Below are 21633 nucleotides of genomic sequence, written 5' to 3'. Positions count from 1 at the left end.
TTGCTCCCATTTTCGACCACATATCTATGTGAGCTGGGCTTCTCAAGCTTGACTGTGATAAAAACTAAAAACAGGGAGAGACTGAGAACTGTTGAGGAAGAGCTTCGTGTGTGTCTTTCCACCATTCCTGCTAGGATATCCCTTTTGTGTTTATCGAAACAGGCCCAGGTTTCACACTGAGTGAATATAAATACATTTAGAATCTATATTATTAACTATATGTATAATATGTACTGTTTTAGTGTCATTTTGCGCCATTTTGGTTGGTGGTGTGCCCCGGGATTTTTTAAGTATAAAAAGTGTGCCGCGGCTCAAAAAAGGTTGAAAATCACTGGCCTAGCGGGTCTCCTCTACCATGTGCACACCAGGGATGATGATCTGCTCTAGCGCCTCCACCGCTTACTTCTCTGCAAATATGGCACACAGCCCCATATCCTCGCTGTTGTCCTCCGCTGTCCAGAGGGCAAACCCCTCAGATGCCATCTGTTCAGCAAGACTCACACGCTACTTTAATCGTGATGGCAAGCAGGGTAATAGCAAAGGCTCCCTTTTCGGGAACAAAACTTCTGATGAGTCTGCTGCATCACCAGTCAGTTTACCAATCTCCACGCTCAGCCACCCGTCCTGAGCTCACCATTTATTACTATTCCTGGGCATGCAGGACTTTCTCTTCCATCACACCTGGGTCTCTGCCTCTGGGCATTTGCTCTTCTGGGCTGGATCTCTAGTGGGCTGGGCAGTTCTTTGCACTTTTTTGCTCCCTCCATTCCAACAATGAGCGACACCAGTGGCAACACGTCTTCAGGCGCCCTGAGAGAGAGAGATTTCGCCTGAATTGAAAAGTATCAGAAATCTTTCCAGGCATGCTCAGTTTCAAAAAACGGAGTCTGACTCTGGATTCCGTCTTTTGAAACACAGCGACGGATCCTGCATCCATAGGCTTCCATTATAGCCAACGACGGACAGTGTAGGATTCGTCGCTGCGTGATTTTCTGACATACACAAAAATCGTTTCTATGTGCGTTGCTTCCACCCAACGGACGCAGATTTTACAACGCATCCGTCATACAATGGATGAAACGGAAGACCATTCGTCACAATCCGTCGCTAGTACAAGTCTATGAGAAAAAAACGAATCCAGCACCAACATTTGCTGGATCCATTTTTTTTCCTGTAGCAGGAACTAGTTTCCTGTACAAATGGTCCAGTTATGCCTTCTCATCTGGGCTGGCAATAACAAGCTGCTGCAGGCTATTGAATATGAAACCACATAACTGTCAAATAAGACAGCAGGTCCATAGAAAACATTAGAGAAGTCTTCAGAGAGGGTGTTTGGATGACTTCTCCACCTTTATATCTCACCCCATATATATTAACATTTACATATAAGAAAAACTTGGATTTCTCAGGAATTAGACATCAAATCACATATATCAAAATATCATTATATTCAGTTTTCTATTACCTACATGCCCATATGGATGGCTTAGCAGGATTGATCCTACTGACAGATTTCTGAGGATTTCCAGGCTAAAATTTTAGTTCCCCAATTGCATGCAGATGTATAAAAAATAATATGAATACAAGTTGTTACTCAGCCTCCGCAGGTTAAGTTTTGCCTTTCTGCTGGTTCCTCAGTCTTTATTGATAGGCTACAACAGTATCCTCATGATTACGGCACATGTGACCACTACAGCCTGTCACTGGGCTAGTGGGATCGGCTGTCTACATCGATGAGACGCTTAGCCCAGTGATTGGCTGCAGCAGTCATGTGCACTAAAATTGTGATGTTACTGCTGCAGCCTGTCAACAAAGACCAGAACAATGGTGGAAATTTAGTTCTGGACCTAGGGAGAGAAACAGCTCAGTTAATTATTTTATGAAAAACTATATTATTATTTTTTTAAATTATATTATATGAAAATATATGATTTCTTTGTATTTTATTTCCATCTGCAGTGATGCATTATTGTGCTCATTTGTTACTGGACTCACATGGGAAGATTGTGCAGTGCAATTACATGCACCATCTGCAGTATACAGGCTAAGGTCACGACGAGCACATTACCAGATAACACGACCCTCTTTACATGTGGTGGACAAGCGACCCCAAGTGCTAGATCAGTTTCTACTTATCCTCTCCACAGATAAGGGTAACTGATGAACACTCGCAGAACATATTTATTTTCACCTGACAGATGAAAGTGTTTTCTTCACATTAGCTGATTTTTGTGTAAGGACAGTTTAGTTATTAGGGGTCATAAATCTGTCACTTCTGTCCTTAGACATTTTTACTTTAAACACCACTTGTTCACCCTATGAAACGTTCTCACACCATTCATGGATACCGGAAAAGGTCAAGAAGGGGCATTATGTGTATATAATGTCAGACTTCTAACAAGGATATGTAGAGTCCGCACTTATCAGGCTTACAGTGCAAAGTGTTTCTTTTTTTCATGGTTATTGTTTATTGCCTTTACATCTTCACAAAATATTCATCAAGTGAACTAAAGAATGAATATGTACTTAATCTCTAATGTCCCTACTGTAGATCTCATTCATATGTCAGTGCTTAAATATGTATGTGATTAAATTATACCAGTAGCATCAGCGCTTTGGACCAGTTTGTTATCAGTGTGCCTATTTTTACCATCAGCGTGGTTTTTACCATTAATATGTCATCCGTATGTTCGTTTTTACCATCAGTGTGTCATCTGTGTGACTGCTTTTACCATTGGTGTGTCCATTTTTACCATTAATGTGTCATCCGTAGATTCGTTTTTAGAATTAATGTGTCATCAGTGTGACCTTTTTTTACCATCAGTATGTCATTGGTATGTCCTTTTCTACCATCAGTTTGTTCGTTTTTACCAACAGTGTATCATCTGTATGTCCATCTTTACCATTAGTGTGTCATCAGTATGTTGTCCGTGTGCCTGTTTTTAACATCAGACCGTCTGTTTTTACCATTAATATGTCATCCGTATCTCTGTTTTTTACCAGTAGTGTGTCCTTTTTTACCATCAGTGTGTCACCAGTGTGTCCATATTTACCATCAGTGTGTCATCATTGTGTCTGTATTTACCATCAGTGTGTACATTTGTACCATTAATGTATCATCCGTATGTCCATTTTTACCATCAGTGTGTCACCAGTGTGTCCATATGTACCATCAGTTTGTCATCAGTGTGTCTTTATTTACCATCAGTGTGTCCATTTTTACCATTAATGTCATCAGTGTGTCCTTTTTTACCATCAGTGTGTCATCCATGTCCGTTTTTACTATCAGTGTGGTCATCAGTGTGCCATCCTTGTGATTGTTCTTACCGTCAGTATCTCATCAGTGTTTTTCACAGATGGATAGACAAATTACAAAGCGTCTCCTCTACTTTGCAATCTTAGGCCGGTTTCACACATACTCATATTTCTGGCACCGGAAAAAACAGAGATATTAGTGTCTGCGTGTCTGTGTGTGTAATATTTGCTGCACACGTGTGGCAACCGTGTGCTGCTTGTATGCCGCATCAGTACCACACAGACAGGTGTGGCACCCCAGGAGTTCGGGTACCACAGTAGTGCTGCCTTCCTCTCGGGGAGGGTAGTGCTATGTTTGGAGACAAGAGGGATCCCTTTGGCAGGTTATCACACACACAACACATTCTAACTCCATGCCAGGAGGGGGAGCTCAAAATCCTGTTTTAGGGGAGCTTCCCTGAGAGATATAGATCCTGGCCTGGAGGAGGAGTCAAGTCAGTCCGAGAGAGTCTGAGAGTGAAGAGAGACAAGAGAGGAGCAGAGGAGAGATTGAGGGCTCAAGGAGGCTATGATTGGGCCTCCTAGGAGCCAGAGGGCAGAAATCGGGCACCGGGAGCCCGAGGTTGTGGATAGCTGCAAGGTCCACAGCAGAACCGGAGGGCATAGGACTATACGTAAACTGTCCGTACAACATCTGAGGTACAGCAGCAGTTAGAGCCTGGAGCCACCCTGTCAGAGACGCCAAGAAAACGGCTCAAGCTGCCTACCGTGCAGGTACTGTCCCAGGACAGGAGAGAAAAGGGATACCTTGCCCGCAAACTACAGGAAAGCAGCGCATAGTGGAAGGCTCCCAACCTGACCTGCCAAGGGAATTTTTGCTTGTTTCCGGGCTGCCTGGACTCCTTCTGTACCTGTTGCCCATACCCTGGACTGTGGCTTGCTACCACCAGTAAACCAGGTAAAGACTGCAACCCTGTGTCTCCTGTTATTTACCGGCAACACATCATCCCTGCCATACACCTTGGGAGCCCTGGGGACCCCGCTTCACCTGTGGGAAGCGTCACCATCTTGCTGCCACAACATCACCCCAGAGGACCCCTTTAAGCATCGTCAGTCCCTAGTGACCGAGAACCACACGTGGCATCACGAAAATAGACTTTCACAATTCCCTTAAAAGACCTTCCCCCTTTAATTGAGTCCCAGGGCCACGGACCGGGTCGCAGCCACCGTGACATCCCCTTTAAATGCGACCGGACCCGGTACCAAGTATCCCCATTGCCCTGGTGGGCGACTCACAGGCACCAGGGAAGTAGCGGTACAGTAAGTGCTGTTCCCCGGCGCCGGGTGCTGAAGACGGCTCTCATCATTCTCCTCTGCTCTGCTAGTGATCAATGCATGCAGGGGAGAATGATTAGAGTTGTATTCAAGTGAGAACAATGACAGCAGGAGGCGGCTGATGGGAATATTACTCCCATCAGTCTACATCTGCTGACACTAATAACTTAGTGCCAGCAGTAGCGGCTGTTAAGATTATAAAATAACTAGCTATTGAACCCGTTCTACGCCCGGGTGGCGAGCATTTATATTGGTATATGGTCTCCATCCTGGTATGTGCTGCTCCATCCTGCGTCCCCATCCTGTCATGTGCTGCTCCATCCTGCGTCCCCATCCTGTCATGTGCTGCTCCATCCTGCGTCCCCATCCTGTCATGTGCTGCACCCATCCTGCGTCCCCATCCTGTCATGTGCTGCTCCCATCCTGCGCTCCCATCCTGTCATGTGCTGCTCCCATCCTGCGCCCCCATTCTGACATGTGCTGCTCCCATCCTGCGCCTCCATTCTGACATGTGCTACACCCATCCTGCGCCTCTTCTGACATGTGCTGCACCCATCCTGCGCCTCCATTCTGTTATTTGCTGCTCCCATCCTGTGCCCCCATCCTGTCATGTGCTGCTCCCATCCTGCGCCCCCGTTCTGTCATGTGCTGCTTCCATCCTGCACCCCCGATCTGTCATGTGTTGCTCCCATCCTGCGCCCCCGTTCTTTCATGCGCTGCTTCCATCCTGCACCCCCGTTCTGTCATGTGCTGCTCCCATCCTGCACCCCCGTTCTGTCATGTGCTGCTGCCATCCTGCGCCCCCGTTCTGTCATGTGCTGCCCATCCTGCACCCCGTTCTGTAATGTGCTGCCCTATTCTATCATGTGATGCTCCCATCCTGCGCCCCCATTCTGTCATGTGCTGCTCCCATCCTGTGCCACCGTTCTGTAATTTGCTGCTCTCATCCATATGCCCCATACGCTGCTCCATAAATGTTTATGGCCCCCATAAGATGCTCCATAGTATATGCCCCGTACACTGCTCCATAAAGGTTTATGGCCCCCATAAGATGTCCCATAGTATATGCCCCGTACACTGCTCCATAAAGGTTTATGGCCTCATAAGATGCTCCATAGTATATGCCCCGTACACTGCTCTATAAAGGTTTATGGCCCCTATAAGATGCTCCATAGTATATGCCCCGTACACTGCTCCATTATGGTTAATGGCCCCCATAAGATGCTCCATATTATATGCCCCCGTACACTGCTCCATAATGGTTGATGGCCCCCATAAGATGCTCCATATTATATGCCCCCGTACACTGCTCCATTATGGTTGATGGCCCCCATAAGATGCTCCATAGTATATGCCACCGTACACTGCTCCATAATGGTTGATGGCCCCATAAGATGCTCCATATTATATGCCCCGTACACTGCTCCATTATGGTTGATGGCCCCCATAAGATGCTCCATAGTATATGCCCCTGTACACTGCTCCATTATGGTTGATGGCCCCCATAAGATGCTCCATAGTATATGCCCCCGTACACTTCTCCATTATGGTTGATGGCCCCCATAAGATGCTCCATATTATATGCCCCCTGTTATGATCCGGTGACCTTGGAGCAGCATGAAAACTTTCACTGGAGTAGGTGGTAACTATACTGACCGCAAATCCTGATCTTAACACCGCAACTAGAAGTAGCCGTGGGGTGTACCTAATAAGCCCTAGACACCTCGTCACAGCCGGAGGACTAAATACCCCTAAAGATGGAAATAGGAATACTACCTTGCCTCAGAGCAGAACCCCAAAGGATAGGCAGCCCCCCACAAATATTGGCTGTGAGTAGGAGAGGAAAGACACACACAGTCAGAAAACAGGATTTAGCACAAGAGGCCACTCTAGCTAAAATAGGAAAGGATAGGGCAGAGTTCTGTGCGGTCAGTATTAAAACCCTTCCAAAAATATCCACAGCAGATTATACAAAAAATTCCTCCATCTAACTAAAGACGTGGAACGTATATCTGCAACTCTATTAGGTTCTGTAGAAGGACGTAGATCTGGGGATTTATTATGATGGAATATAGGCTGAACTGGATGGACAAATGTCTTTTTTCGGCCTTACTAACTATGTTACTATGTTACTATGTTACTATGACTACTAAACTCAGAGCAGGAATACAATCAAAAAAACAAGCACACAGCTTGTGTGCCATAGAAAAAGAAACAGACACTTATCTTTGCTGAATTGGCAGCTAAGCAGGAGAAGCCAGACAGAGATCCAACACTTCCAAAGAAACAGAGACAACTGTCAAGGACTAATGAGTCCTGCAAACCTACTGTAAATACCCCAGTCAGAATTGGAATCAGCAGATACACCTGTCCAAGACTGCAGCCCAGAGACAACTGCATTACCACCTACAACCACCGGAGGGAGCCCAAAAGCAGAATTCACAACAGCCACCATGTTCCTACCGTTATCGGACATCTTCGTTCAGTGGAGACAGCCATTGACCAACTCAGCCTGGAAAGCTGTCCACAACTCTTCAGCTGCATGACTGCGATCTCCAAGACATATCAATTTTAACACTGCCTGATTGCGGTGAGCCCTGGCGTCGCAGTACGGAGGTGGTGGGGATTCACTCTGCAGTGTTGGAACACGTGTCTAATTAAGGCAGAGGTTGAGGGCACAGGTGGAGCCCCTAGAAGAGATAGAGGAGGAGGCAGAAGTAGTGGAGGGAATGTTAAATGTAGAGTTTTGTTCTGCAAGCCTTGGGGATTCCAAGACTTGTGAAGCAGCGCCTGTCCCCACAGCCACTAGACCCACCCAGTCATCGAGATGTAATTCCCTTGGCTATGCTTCTTCGTGTTCATGGTGAACTGCACTCTGGCAGACATAGTTTTAGTGAAGGAATGGGTGATGTCTGTGACATTCTGGTGTACAGCTTTCTTAGAAAAGTAATAGCAACTGGGCAATTGGTACTGGTGGACTGCGACGGCCATCAGCTTTCGGAAACTGTATCTACCAGGTGGAAAGGCAGCATTTCCGTAGCCAGCAGATTGGAGATGGTGGAGTTCAACCTCTTAGCTTTGTCAGGCGTAGGAGGAAACAATCTTTTTCATGACCACAACTGCTGAACCATGGGCGGGCTGCAGTGCTGAGAGAGGGTGGAGTACGGTGAACCAGACAAACTGCTGTACTGCGAGAAAGGTGCAGGCGGAGATGTTTCGGTGGATTGAGAAAATTGTGGTGTGCTTGTTCTCTGAGATCGGTCAAAAACAGCAGGCATGTCTGCTTCCGTTACAGCTGATGACGGGCTCCCATTCAGTGTGACTGGAGCGAGTAAAGAACCCGAGGTTCTGTGGTCGAAGACCTACATCTCCATAGTTGGCACGGTTACAGAGGAGGAGGAAGAAGCAGCAGATGCGATTGGTGGGGCGGCTGATGGTTGTTGAGGTCCGCTTGTCCACATTTTTACACAGTGGGATTCCCACAGTAACGCGTGTTGATTGCGCATGTGAAGGTTCACACATGTATTAGTCAAATTATTGCACTTTTACCTCGACTTATTTTTTTTTTTGCAAAGTTGGAGATTACGTGAGTTAGCTCATCCTTTGCATCTGTATTATCACATTCCTCGGCCTTGGAGTTCCTTTCCTCCTCTTCCTACCCTGACAGCACAGTACAGTCCATGTGAGCCTCAGATATCTGAGTCTCATCAGGGTCACCTCCCCCCAGGGTATAATGTCTGATAATGAGAGTCAGGATGCTGTGCGACCCTACTTCGTCCAGCCCCAGTTCCAAGCTAAAAAAAATTGCGGCATTGGCGCAGATTTCGTCCTCCTGACTCTTTGAAGCTTTTGAGTACACTTCTGATGACCATGGCATAGCATGTGTGAACAGCTCTTCACATTCACCCATCTGTGGTTCCGTACAGTCAGTTGCGCAGTTGGAGAGTTGGGACCCGGGAGGTAGCAAGGGAAATTTGGTTGCCAAATCTGTGGACTGTACTGGGTGTGATGTTGAGGTGGAGTAAGTGGATTAAGTGTGCTTGCCATCCACTTGAGCACATTCTCTTTCTGGGTGTCATCAACAAGGCATACCACTGTGCGTCTAAGAAAGGTAGTGGAGTAGCATGTCCAGTAACAGAAGTTGTCAGATGTCTTTGCGTAGGACGTTTCACTAATCTTACCACCTACCCCGCGTACACCTTGAACATCAAGCCTAATTCCTCTTCCACCATGGCCTTGCTTTATCCCAGGCATGTGTGTCACCCCAGGGTCCTGGTCATCACAGTGACATTGCTTTCCTCACGGGGAGAGTGATGTTATGCTTCGAAGCGATGATGGATATCTCTTTATCAGGTATCACAATGCACACAACATGTTCACACTCCAGGCCACAAGGGGGGAGCTTTTGATCTTATTCCTAGGTGACTCCCCTATATATATTGTGGTTTGGGGAAGTTAGTCAGATAGTGCCAGAGAGCAGAATGGAGCAGTCCGAGGCAGGAAGAACGTGTGAGGAGCTGTGCAGCCACGAGAAAGTGCTGCAGCTCCTGGCCAGAGATACAGAAGGAAAAGACGACGTTTAGTTAGTGTGAAGAAGAGTGAAGCACAGGAGAGTGATCTCAAAAGAGACCAGCTGCGAATGAGCTGCCTCCCTCTGAAGTGCAAATAACCGGTAGCCGGAATTCCGAGGTTGTAACGGACTCTACGACTTACAGCAGAGACCGGAGGACAGCTGATCTGAAAGTTACCTGTCCGCCTCAATACCCAGGAGGCACAGTGATGCATAGAGCCCGTGTCATGATAGAGATCCTGTAAAAAGGCTCGAGTCACCTGTCATAAAGGTTTGTTTTCCATCCTATATGGGGGACAGAGAGAACTGTGAGGACCTTATCAGAAGCCATAGGCAGTAAGGGACTACAACACCACCATGCTAGAGGAAGGCTTTCATCTCCACCTGGTAAAGGGGAAATCTGGATTCACTTCCAAGCCGGACAGAATCTGCCTATCCTGTGATCTGGTACCCTGGACTGTGGCTGCCTGTCTTCAGTAACCAGGTAAAGAGACTGCAAACCTGTGTCCTCGTTCTTTACTGCGCCATTCACCATCTTCCATTTACACACTGGGAGCCCTGGGGACATACTTCACCTGTGGGAAGTTATATCATCTAGCTGCCATAACATCACACCAGTGGACCCCTCTAAGCAGCATCGGTCACCACTGACCGAATACCACAGGTGGCGTCACGAACAAACTCTATTCACCAAATCCCTTTAAAGACTTTCCCCTTTTACGCAGCCATCGTGACATCCCCCTGTGAACACCGGACCTGGTGCCAAGTACCCCACGGCCCTGGTGGGCGACTCACATGTTGCTCAGATACTGTGGTAGGAGTACAGTATTTGCAACAAAAAATTAGATTTTAAACTCTGCACCACCTCTGCAAACAGCTGAATTTCAGCAACAGTAAATTCCAAGGTGAAATATGGAGTTCTGTATTGGGTTAGTCACAGATGAAAGAATTGTTTGTGGATGAGGCTTGCATGACAAAATAGATATGCTACAGACAATTTGAAAGTCAGATGTTCCCTACTGTATGACTTTAGGAACACAATAAATTTTTGGTGGCCTTTGGATCATGCCTCTATAACACACTAGATGCTATGAACTATTTCCTTCCAAGGTGATTTCCTGGATTTGTCTTCTCATTTTGACTCTAATAGTTGTGGTCCCCTCTCAAGGGTCCTTGCTCCCGGACTCACCATTTTCTTGTTCTTTTGCGGACCGCCCGTCTTTTGATCGGCGCGTGCGCAATAGAACAGTGTGGGCAGAAACGTCTGCCCTCTTTGCGCACTCTTCCGTTCCCTGCGCATGACACTTGTTGTGAATTCTGCTCTTGGGTTCCCTCCAGTGGTTGTAGGTGGGAATGCAGTTGTCTCTGAGTCGCAGTCCTGGCCAGGTGTATCTGCTGATTGCAGTTCTGACTGGGATATTTAGGTGTGCAGGATTCATTAGTCCTTGCCAGTTGTCAATGTTTCTTCTGAAGTGTTGGATCACTTTCTGGCTTCTCCTGCTTAGCTGCCAATTCAGCAAAGATAAGTGTCTGTTTTTTGTTTCTGTGGCACACATGCAGTGTGCTTATATTCTGTGCTATTCATTTGTTTTTCTCTTGTCAAGCTTAGACTGTGTCAGTGTTTTCTCAGTCTTGTTGGATTCTCTGGAGATGCAGATATACGCTCCACATCTTTAGTTAGATGGTGGAGTTTTTGTATTTTCTGCTGTGGATATTTTTGGAAGGATTTTTAATACTTACCGCTTAGTATCCTGTCCTATCCTTTCCTATTTAGCTAGTGTGTGCCTCATTTGCTAAATCCTGTTTCCTGCCTGCGTGTGTCTTTTCCTCTACTACTCACAGTCAATATTTGTGGGAGGCTGCCTATCCTTTGGGGTTCTGCTCTGAGGCAAGGTAGAAATTCCTATTTCCATCTATAGGGGTATTTAGTCCTCCGGCTGTGTCGAGGTATCTAGGTTTTGTTAGGCACACCCCACGGCTAGTTCTAGTTGCGGTGATAAGATCAGGGTTTGCGGTCAGTATAGTTACCACCTACTCCAGTGAAAGTTTTCATGCTGCTCCAAGGTCACCTGATCATAACAGACACTATCAGGTCATTCTTGGGCAACTTTTCCGCTGTTTTGTCTGTGGTGCTTTCAGGGTTTCACGGCCGTGGGACCCCTTTTTTCACATCCTTATTGCAGCAACATTGCACTGTGCATCGGGGCTGGTGCTATTTCATGCCTGGGGTAACACTCATGTACGATCAGCCTATTATATCCTAAGGATATTTTTGCCTTATTACTTGCTTGGATTGAATACACTCAAAGGATCTGTATTCTTATTATAGTGTGTGTGTTCTATATCTTACCCAGCAGTATACTATGGTATATATACAGTGGGGCAAAAAAGTATTTAGTCAGTCAGCAATAGTGCAAATTCCACCACTTAAAAAGATGAGAGGCGTCTGTAATTTACATCATAGGTAGACCTCAACTATGGGAGACAAACTGAGAAAAAAAAATCCAGAAAATCACATTGTCTGTTTTTTTAATATTTTATTTGCATATTATGGTGGAAAATAAGTATTTGGTCAGAAACAAAATTTCATCTCAATACTTTGTAATATATCCTTTGTTGGCAATGACAGAGGTCAAACGTTTTCCGTAAGTCTTCACAAGGTTGCCACACACTGTTGTTGGTATGTTGGCCCATTCCTCCATGCAGATCTCCTCTAGAGCAGTGATGTTTTTGGCTTTTCGCTTGGCAACACGGACTTTCAACTCCCTCCAAAGGTTTTCTATAGGGTTGAGATCTGGAGACTGGCTAGGCCACTCCAGGACCTTGAAATGCTTCTTACGAAGCCACTCCTTCGTTGCCCTGGCGGTGTGCTTTGGATCATTGTCATGTTGAAAGACCCAGCCACGTTTCATCTTCAATGCCCTTGCTGATGGAAGGAGGTTTGCACTCAAAATCTCACGATACATGGCCCCATTCATTCTTTCATGTACCCGGATCAGTCGTCCTGGCCCCTTTGCAGAGAAACAGCCCCAAAGCATGATGTTTCCACCACCATGCTTTACAGTAGGTATGGTGTTTGATGGATGCAACTCAGTATTCTTTTTCCTCCAAACACGACAAGTTGTGTTTCTACCAAACAGTTCCAGTTTGGTTTCATCAGACCATAGGACATTCTCCCAAAACTCCTCTGAATCATCCAAATGCTCTCTAGCAAACTTCAGACGGGCCCGGACATGTACTGGCTTAAGCAGTGGGACACGTCTGGCACTGCAGGATCTGAGTCCATGGTGGCGTAGTGTGTTACTTATGGTAGGCCTTGTTACATTGGTCCCAGCTCTCTGCAGTTCATTCACTAGGTCCCCCCGCGTGGTTCTGGGATTTTTGCTCACCGTTCTTGTGATCATTCTGACCCCACGGGGTGGGATTTTGCATGGATCCCCAGATCGAGGGAGATTATCAGTGATCTTGTATGTCTTCCATTTTCTAATTATTGCTCCCACTGTTGATTTCTTCACTCCAAGCTGGTTGGCTATTGCAGATTCAGTCTTCCCAGCCTGGTGCAGGGCTACAATTTTGTTTCTGGTGTCCTTTGACAGCTCTTTGGTCTTCACCATAGTGGAGTTTGGAGTCAGACTGTTTGAGGGTGTGCATAGGTGTCTTTTTATACTGATAACAAGTTTAAACAGGTGCCATTACTACAGGTAATGAGTGGAGGAAAGAGGAGACTCTTAAAGAAGAAGTTACAGGTCTGTGAGAGCCAGAAATCTTGATTGTTTGTTTCTGACCAAATACTTATTTTCCACCATAATATGCAAAAAAAATGATAAAAAAACAGACAATGTGATTTTCTGGATTTTTTTTTCTCAGTTTGTCTCCCATAGTTGAGGTCTACCTATGATGTAAATTACAGACACCTCTCATCTTTTTAAGTGGTGGAACTTGCACTATTGCTGACTGACTAAATACTTTTTTGCCCCACTGTATATATTTTTGTACAGTGCCATGTGGGTTATCTTGGTTATATATGTATATTGCACAATGCACAAGCTTAATTGGGGAGTTTCTTTAGTATTGGTTTTAATTGTTTTTAGCATTTGTTACCAATAAAGTTTGTTCCTTTTTCATATTTCTCATTGGTGGTGTGCAGATTATATAGTGGCATCTTTTACTTTTCTTGATGGTCATTATCATTAGCCACTTCTCTGCACCCTCCCGAGTTAATGAGTTTATATATTGTGGTGTGTCAGCAATGTTGCTTTACTAGTCACTTCCCTTGAAGCATCCTGTTGATGTTTTTTCTAGCTTGGCGGCACACGGTTTATTAGAACCTTATTTCATGTCTATTTACTTTCTTATTTGCGGTTTTTAGGTGAGCATATGATTGGTGGCTTTGATGGATTGGGATACTAGGGAGGCCGCATGAAGGGCTTCGGCCTCTGCTGCATTCACTGATACTACCCAGAATTGTCCAGACTCTGATTTTTCTCAGCTGACGACAGAAATAATGGCGGCACAGAAGCAGGGGATTAAATTATTATGGAACATTCGTTGTCTAGTGGAGTACCTTAAATTGAATTTGGTACCGAGGGGACTGAGAATCTCCATTTTCCCAGCATGGGAACCCTCTGCCCCCTTCCGTACCACATGGGAGGAAGGGCTATTACGGTGTTCACATATTTTGATCAACCTATTGATTACACATGATAGAGAACTCCTTGGCCAGGTTAAATCTGAAATCAAGGGTTTTGAAAATGGTCTCAACAAATTTGATGAGACCTCACAGATTTAAAGTCAAACTAAAAGAGGTTCTTTTAGGAAATTATGGACAAAAAGAGGTCTAAATTTCTGAGAGATAAATCAGATTTTGATCAGAATGTTGCCTGTAATTGGAGACATCAGGGTAACCAACGTCGGGGTACGAATATCAGACAAAGCTCCAGTGAATCTGCACGGAACGCCTCAACAATAGATGGACATATTTCAAGTAATTTTTTATCCTCCGCAGAAAGCGAACCAGAATCACGGTCAGGACCAGGTGAGGGCGCAGGAGGCACAGGCCTTTTTACCCGGATCACCAGGAGCAGGAACTACAAGCCTGTGTACAACAACCAACGGAAGAAGAATCGCAAGTGACCACACTGCCAGCTAAAGCGTCCGTGAGTATGATAACTCTATTGATAACGACACTTTACAAATCATCAATCTGTCCCAATATCAGCTAACTACCATTGAGACTTCTGTATTAAGGAGGGGGCTGACCTTCTCACCATCCCAACAGACTGACAAATTTACATTAATCAAAGATCTTTTTCTTTTTTGCAGAAAGATTATCCTACAGGTTCTGCATAATCATCCACAGTCTACCCTATCTCTTGATCAAACCGAACACAGGGCATTTCAGTATCTCATGGACCTTCTACAGGAGGGGGACTCTCCTACAGGTAGGCCACGATTCCCACATAGAAACAAGTCCTTGGTATGTCCTTCTCTTTCCATTGTTCCAGCTGTAAAAAAATGTTTTGAGATGGCTAAGCAGGACATAGAAGCGTTACCTATGAGAACTGGCGCTATGGCCAACCTCACTGTCCAGGAGCGAAAGGCCTTATCCCATCTGAAGACCAACAAGGAATTTCTGATTAGGGAGGCAGATAAGGGTGGCAACGTGGTACTATGGCCCCATGATCTGTACCTGGAAGAAGCCTACAGACAACTTGATGATCAGTGTTTTTATCGCAGACTCCCCTCTAATCCCACAGGGGTTTATGCTACCAAATTGAGAGCACTCATAGACAAGGCCTTTGAATTGGAGATCATTATCATCAATGAGCAGGACTTTATCTGGGTAGAACAACCTATCGTATCAACTTTCTATATGCTACCCAAAGTCCACAAAAACATCAATAAGCCTCCCGGTTGTCCAATAGTCTCCAGTACAGGTAGCCTGTGTGAAAAAGCGTGTACCTATATTGACTTTTTTCTGCAGCCGTTGGTCACCACATTGCACTCCTAAATTAGGGACTCTTCACATTTTATCAGTACCTATAAAGGGGTAACGTTAGCTCCGAATGAATGCATGGTCACTGGCAATGTTGAATTATTGTATTCGAACATCAATCATGATGATGGCATGCGGGCTGTTCTGTTCTTCCTTGACCAACAGTTAAACTCCGACAGAATGCACGACTCCTTCATTATTGATTTGCTTAACTTTGTCCTGAGACATAATTTCTTTTTGTTCGACAGGACTTTTTTCCTACAGACATCTGGCGTGGCCATGGGGACGCGTTGTGCCCCGGCCTTTGCAAATCTTTTTTTAGGATGGTGGGAATCCATTATCGTTTATGTATCTGGCTTTTTTAAAAATCAGGTATGATACTGGTCGCGTTACATAGACAACATATTTTTCATCTGGTTTGGTTCATCGGAGGAATGCTTGGGGTTTTTTGGACTTCCTCAACAACAACCCCTTTAACATCTTTCTGACACACCATCTCTCTTCCATTACAGTTAACCTCCTGGATCTCGAGGTAGAGTTGGCTCCTTACACAAGCGACTACTACAGGTCGAATCCCGGTGGATTTATTTACTTCATTCCACAGCACCCCATGGGATTAATGAGGATCTCCTTTTTACAGGCTTCTTGTGCTGAATTCTCTTCTGCAGGCCTGATCTTCATTTTGGCTAGTGGTATTCGGGACATGACCTTGTGGACATACATCTACTATCGACTATGGATGCTTCCTCATGGTTGGATATTACTGTAGGCTTCCAGAAATACTTCATCTAGTGGAATTTGGGCAACCTCCGGAGATCACGCCATATTAACGTGGAAACCTTCCTCCAAATGAAGGGACTCTGCTATGAACCCTGTTTTGGCTTTTTCTGGATGGATTTTCGGTGGACTATCCTTTTACCTGTGGAGCTCATCTATTGTGGATTTTCAATTTAGGTCTTTTTTGAGTCTTGTGGGAGGAAAAAGAGAAAAAATGTGTTGGCAGCTTTCATTCTCGTAAAGCTATTCATCATAGGCTTTTTGTGTTTTTGGTTTTGTTTTCCATTTATTTTTCTATTATTTATTTATTTATTTTTTATTTTTTGCACATTATGTATATTATTTTCTGCATATTTATATGGCTTGGTTTGGTCTTTTGTTTGCTTTTCACTTATTTTATTATTATTTTTTCATTTATTATTTTTTTGCATTCTTTATTCCTGTGCACATAGTTTAATATTATTTTGCTGTCCTTTTCTGATTTAATTATTACCTTCTTTCTAGATTTCCTTGTCCTCTAAGCAGGGCTAGTTTACTGTACTTACCTTCTTTACTCGGCTACCACCCTGTATATATGTATTTAATATGGCGCTATCTGGTCCCCTCTCAAGGGTCCTTGCTCCCGGACTCAACATTTTCTTGTTCTTTTGCGGACCGCCGGTCTTTTGATCGGCGCGTGCGCAGTAGAACAGTGTGGGTAGAGACGTCTTCCCTCTTCGAGCACTCTTCCGTTCCCTGCGCATGGGCAACTTTACCGGTGAATCTGACCTCCCTCTGTGATTCACTTCCGGCTTCTCCATTTCCGGTCAGCAACAGCCACACACCAGTGCCCACTTATGACCATGTATCCTGATATAAAAGACTAAACAGGAAAAAAGAATGGACTATAGAAAGGCTCGCACAACAAAATATAGAAAAGTAACAAAATAATGTTTATTCAAACACCACAACAACAAACATGATAAAAACATCTAAAATACAGAACCATACAATGACACCCCTATACAGTAGAAACTGAGGTATAGGATACCTGTGGCCATAGAGTATATGGATATGTGAGAATGGTTTAACAGTAGGTGTAGGATAACAAAGCTAGACACTGCTAAAGAAATAATATACAGTGACTGTATCACGTAAGGCCAGAGTCTCCTAAATAGGAGCCCTGGTCAAAAGATAGAGTACCTACTGACATCCAATACAGAAACAGCTATATAAATAACCAGCTGTATCCACCTAGGTCGAGCAGAAGCCCATACCTGGTCCGGCCATAGGATACCAACCCAGGTCCTTGCCTAAGAATCTGGCATCAGGACACACGATGGGGTGAGCAGAGAAAGCCCCACGCGTATCGCCGCCGCTGCGGCTTCGTCAGGGGAAGTGTGTGCAGTGGTGACAAGTCTACATATATATACAGACCGTGATTGGCAGGTGTGTAGGCAGCTGGAAACGCCTGGGCGCCGATGGCGGGAGTGCAGAGGACGCGCACCGGCTGTGTAAGGTAAGCGCTAAGCCGGAAGTGTAAGCGATCTCCATGGAGATGTACGGCAGCTGCGCAAAGACGACTCACAACTGAGTTGCATTGCGCAAGCGCCAAAAACAGAGCTACGGCGCGCCAGCCTAATAGTCAGGAGATGAATACAAGAGGACGAGGGAGGAGGGGAAGAGAAGGGGAGGGAAGTTGTGGAAAGGGGGATAGATGGAGCTGGCCAAATAGAAAGAAGTGTATCGCACAGCTCATAATCGTTGCAAGACTGTACCTAAAAGGATAAATGAGAGGAACAAATGCATGTCAGTGTGAACATACAAAGAAAATAAACAAATAGGCAGAACATCCCCGAATGTTCATAGAAGTGTATAGAGCAAATCGGTGTACTGATGATAAATACACCGAAAGCTTATATAAGCCACAGTACCCCCAAAGAACACAACAAAGATCATCCACAGTGCCTGGATGTCCAGCAGAGACACTAAATAAAGAGGATTGTTCGTAGTATCCCCCAAACTTATATGTAAAACAATTCCTCTCTGCTGGGCATCCATACAACAGGATGACATGTAGATACATATCCACCAGCGGTGGTTAACACATCCCGTCACAGGAGATATTTCATCCAGGTAGCCGATAAGCATAATTGCAATCAAGTCCCGTACACAAAAAGCCAGGAGAATCCATTTCAGGCAACGTAATGTCCAAGTCCATAGAAAGAATGGGTTCCCATCATGTAGTGGAGAAGAAGAATATCCGGTCCTGCGAAGTGCTCCAAGTAGTGTACTGAAGAGCTCAAGAGTCCCTAGAGCTCAAGGAATACCGCCAGGTCATGTACAAAGGATACCGATAGAGCCTTGTGTCCGGCCCCGCCCAGGTGCCAGAATGTCCAAAGGGAGAGAATAAATCCCCATAATGAGATGAAGGAAAGAAACATCCAGTTATCTGATAATCCTGCTTCCATCGCCACAAGTACACAAGCAATGAGGAGTCCAATAGCCAGACTACAGTGGAGTAGATGAATTAATTCCATAAACGGCTCCGAAACCCACGAAAACTATAGGAACAACATAGAAAAAATGTTAAGTCCTAATGTAAAGAAATAACGGTGGACATCACATAAGGGAAATATATGCATGGGGATAGGTCCAAAGACTCTCCTCAAAATGTCAGCCTAAAAACCCCGTAAAGAGGAGCTCCTCATTCAATCCAAGAGGAGCCACTGATTGCAACTGGAAAATCCACCTAGATTCCACTTGCAACAAGATCCTACGCCTGTCCCCTCCTCTTTCATTGTAAGCAAGTTTTTGTAGGCCCACTACCCGTAGACCATTTGAAGTACCACCATGATGTGTCAAGAAATGCTCCGACACTGGAGTGAGGGTCTTGCCCTTTTTGGAGTCTGAAGCCGCTAGATGTATCGTAGAAATATGCTTCTGGACCCGCTTCCTCAACTCCTGTGATGTTTGTCCTACATATAGTAGTTTACATGGACAGATAAGGGCATAAATCACATCTTTAAACTTACAATTGATGTAAGCCCTAAGCCGATGTCTACTGGAGCGGATGGGGTGAAGAAAGAAATCCCGTGTGACCTCCATGTGGGGACAGATGTTACAGTCCCCACATGGAAAAGACCCCCTGAGAATTACACCCCTGTTCAACCTAGTCGTGGGTCTATTAAAGTGACTCTTTGTGAGCAAATCTCTTAAATTGGGAGCTCGCTGGGCCACCATGAGTGGTCTCTCACTAATAATGTCTGCTGTTTGTAGGTCGACTTGAAGAATCTGCCAATGTTTGGACAGGATCCCACTAACCTGTCTCCAGCCATTATTAAAGTCCGTGATGAAGCGAGTCTGTGTCTCCTGGCGCTGTCTCCTTGAGGACAACAAAGATCTCTGGTCCTGACTTCTCGCTCTCTGATAGGCCGTAGAGATAATGCGTTTCGGGTAACCCCTCTGATGGAAACGGTCCGTGAGATCACGAGCCTGGGTCAAAAAATCACAATCACGCGTACAGTTACTCCTTACGCGCAGAAACTGTCCTGTGGGGACACCCACCTTTGTATGCCATGGATGGAAGCTTGTAAAGTCCAAAAGCGAATTAGTTGCTGTTGGCTTGCGGTATAAATCAGTTGCTAAGCTCTTCCCTTGAGGGAAAATCCTCAGGTCCAAAAAGGTAATCTCACTGGCAGAAAAAGAATAGGTGAGGTAGATGTTATATGGATTAGAGTTAAGAGTATTAAAAAACTCAGCACACTCTTCCTCATTCACTTTCCACAGGATGAAAACATCATCTATAAAGCGAAACCAGGCGTGGATGTGGGCAGCGAAGGATGGAAGAGGATAAACAAATACCTCCTCCCACCAGCCAAGAAAGATGTTCGTGTAGGCTGGTGCACACTTCGCGCCCATCGCCACGCCTGATCGCTGTAGATAATACACCCTATCAAAAAGAAAAAAGTTGTGGTGGAGAACAAAAGTTAACAAATCAAGCAGAAAAGAATCGTGGCCTCTATCCATGGAACTATTCTTGTTCAAAAAATAAGCCACCGCCTCGACCCCCTCTTTATGACCGATATTAGAATATAGTGACTCCACATCACATGCAATTAGAGAGAATCTTTCTGGTAGCTAGATACGACCACAAATGTCGATAAAATGTGAGGAGTCACGGATAAACGAGGGAAGAGATGAGGCAATCGGTTGGAGAAAGAAATCCAGGTACTCACCGGCCTTTTCGCACATGCTGCCGATACTGGAGACAATAGGTCTACCAGGAGGTCTCACACTATCTTTATGAATTTTCGGCAACATGTAGAAAGTTGCTGTGACCGGATTGGCTACCTCCAAATACCGTTTTTCTTGAGGGGTGATGATGGAAAACTGTGCGGCCCTGCAAAGAAGTTGTTCGAATTTAGAGAGAAAAAGAGAGGTAGGGTCAGAGGGAAGCCTTTGGTAGTACTGGGTGTTGTTGAGCTGTCTTTTGGCCTCCGCCTCATAAAGTTGAACTGGCCACAACACCACGTTGCCCCCTTTATCCGCCTCCTTGATGGTGAATTCTTGATTATTTTGTAGAGCTTTTAAAGCCCGTTTCTCTTCCCAATTCAAATTTGGCGGGCCACTTACCCGGGTAGACATGGAGAGGATGTCACGCTTGACCACTTCAAAGAATATTTTGATAGCAGGTACCAAAGAAAAGGATGGTGTCCTAAGCGATTTATTTCTATGTGGGAATCTTCTTCTGTTCGATCCAGACTCATTTTCTTCCAACAAATCTAAGAGGTCCTGGAAAGTACGCCGTTCATCCACAGGCATTGTCTGTAGGACATCGGGTCTTCTGTACATGACCTGGAAAGTAAGCCTTCTGCAAAATAAATACAGATCTTTAATAAGGGTGAATTTGTCCACCGGATTTGTGGGGACAAATGAAAGACCCCTTTGCAGGACTGATAGCTCAACTGGTGTAAGATTATGATCAGAGAGATTAATTACCTGTAATGTCAACGGACTCGTCTCCTGGCCCGATGTCACCTGGCCGGACCTATCTGACTCCTCTATCTCCGTCTGGTTGGATAGTTGTGGCGAAAGGGGGATGTGTGGCCCCTGTGCCGTGTTAGTCTTCTCCTTACGTTTCTTGTGTTTTCTCCCTCGTCGGGTCCGTGGTCTACCTCGCTCCCGGTGGAGGACAAAAAATCACTAGAATTCTCCTGAGAGGAGGCAGTAGCCGACGGTGGAAATTGACCCCCAGGGACTCTAGGACGACGGGCATTACCCTTGTGCCTCCACTTATAGGCTATCTTCTGTTCAAAATCAGACTTGTCCCTTTGAAACTTCTTACATTTGCGCTGGGTGATCTCAATTTATTGGTATGATGGACTCCTCGCCAGAGACGGACTACACCTCAACAAACCTGGGAAACACACATTCGCCAGAAGACTCGCTACACTCATCAGGAGGGCGTTAAACTAGAAGAATAGGGGACGGGAAGAAAAACATTAGACTCGAACAAAGACGACCCAGGAAAACATACTCTGAAGGGAGGTAAGAACATTTCTAAAACAATCCACAGTGAGGAGATTGGAACAAAACAAAATCCTCTAAACTGCATGCTCGCAAACGCCAGAAGCCTGACAAACAAGATGGAAGAACTAGAAGCAGAAATATCTACAGGTAACTTTGACATAGTGGGAATAACCGAGACATGGTTAGATGA

The 21633-nt window shown here is 45.2% G+C and overlaps 1 long non-coding RNA gene across 2 annotated transcripts; it reads right to left on the bottom strand.

Annotated features, from left to right (window-relative positions):
- Nucleotides 1-19245: 19245 nt before the first annotated feature.
- On the bottom strand, nucleotides 19246-20780 carry LOC138674094 (uncharacterized). 2 transcript variants are annotated; one of them, XR_011320480.1, is made up of 4 exons: nucleotides 20547-20780; nucleotides 20150-20313; nucleotides 19479-19605; nucleotides 19246-19406 (listed from the first exon to the last, which is right to left on the bottom strand). It is a non-coding gene; the product is annotated as an uncharacterized lncRNA (long non-coding RNA). The 2 variants fall into 2 exon arrangements; XR_011320479.1 differs by having other exon boundaries at nucleotides 19246-19605.
- Between the last annotated feature and the right edge of the window lie 853 nt (nucleotides 20781-21633).

The sequence above is a fragment of the Ranitomeya imitator genome, chromosome 4 (assembly GCF_032444005.1).
Source record: "Ranitomeya imitator isolate aRanImi1 chromosome 4, aRanImi1.pri, whole genome shotgun sequence".
NCBI lineage: Eukaryota > Metazoa > Chordata > Amphibia > Anura > Dendrobatidae > Ranitomeya > Ranitomeya imitator.
This window is presented reverse-complemented; position numbering and strand designations above follow the sequence as displayed.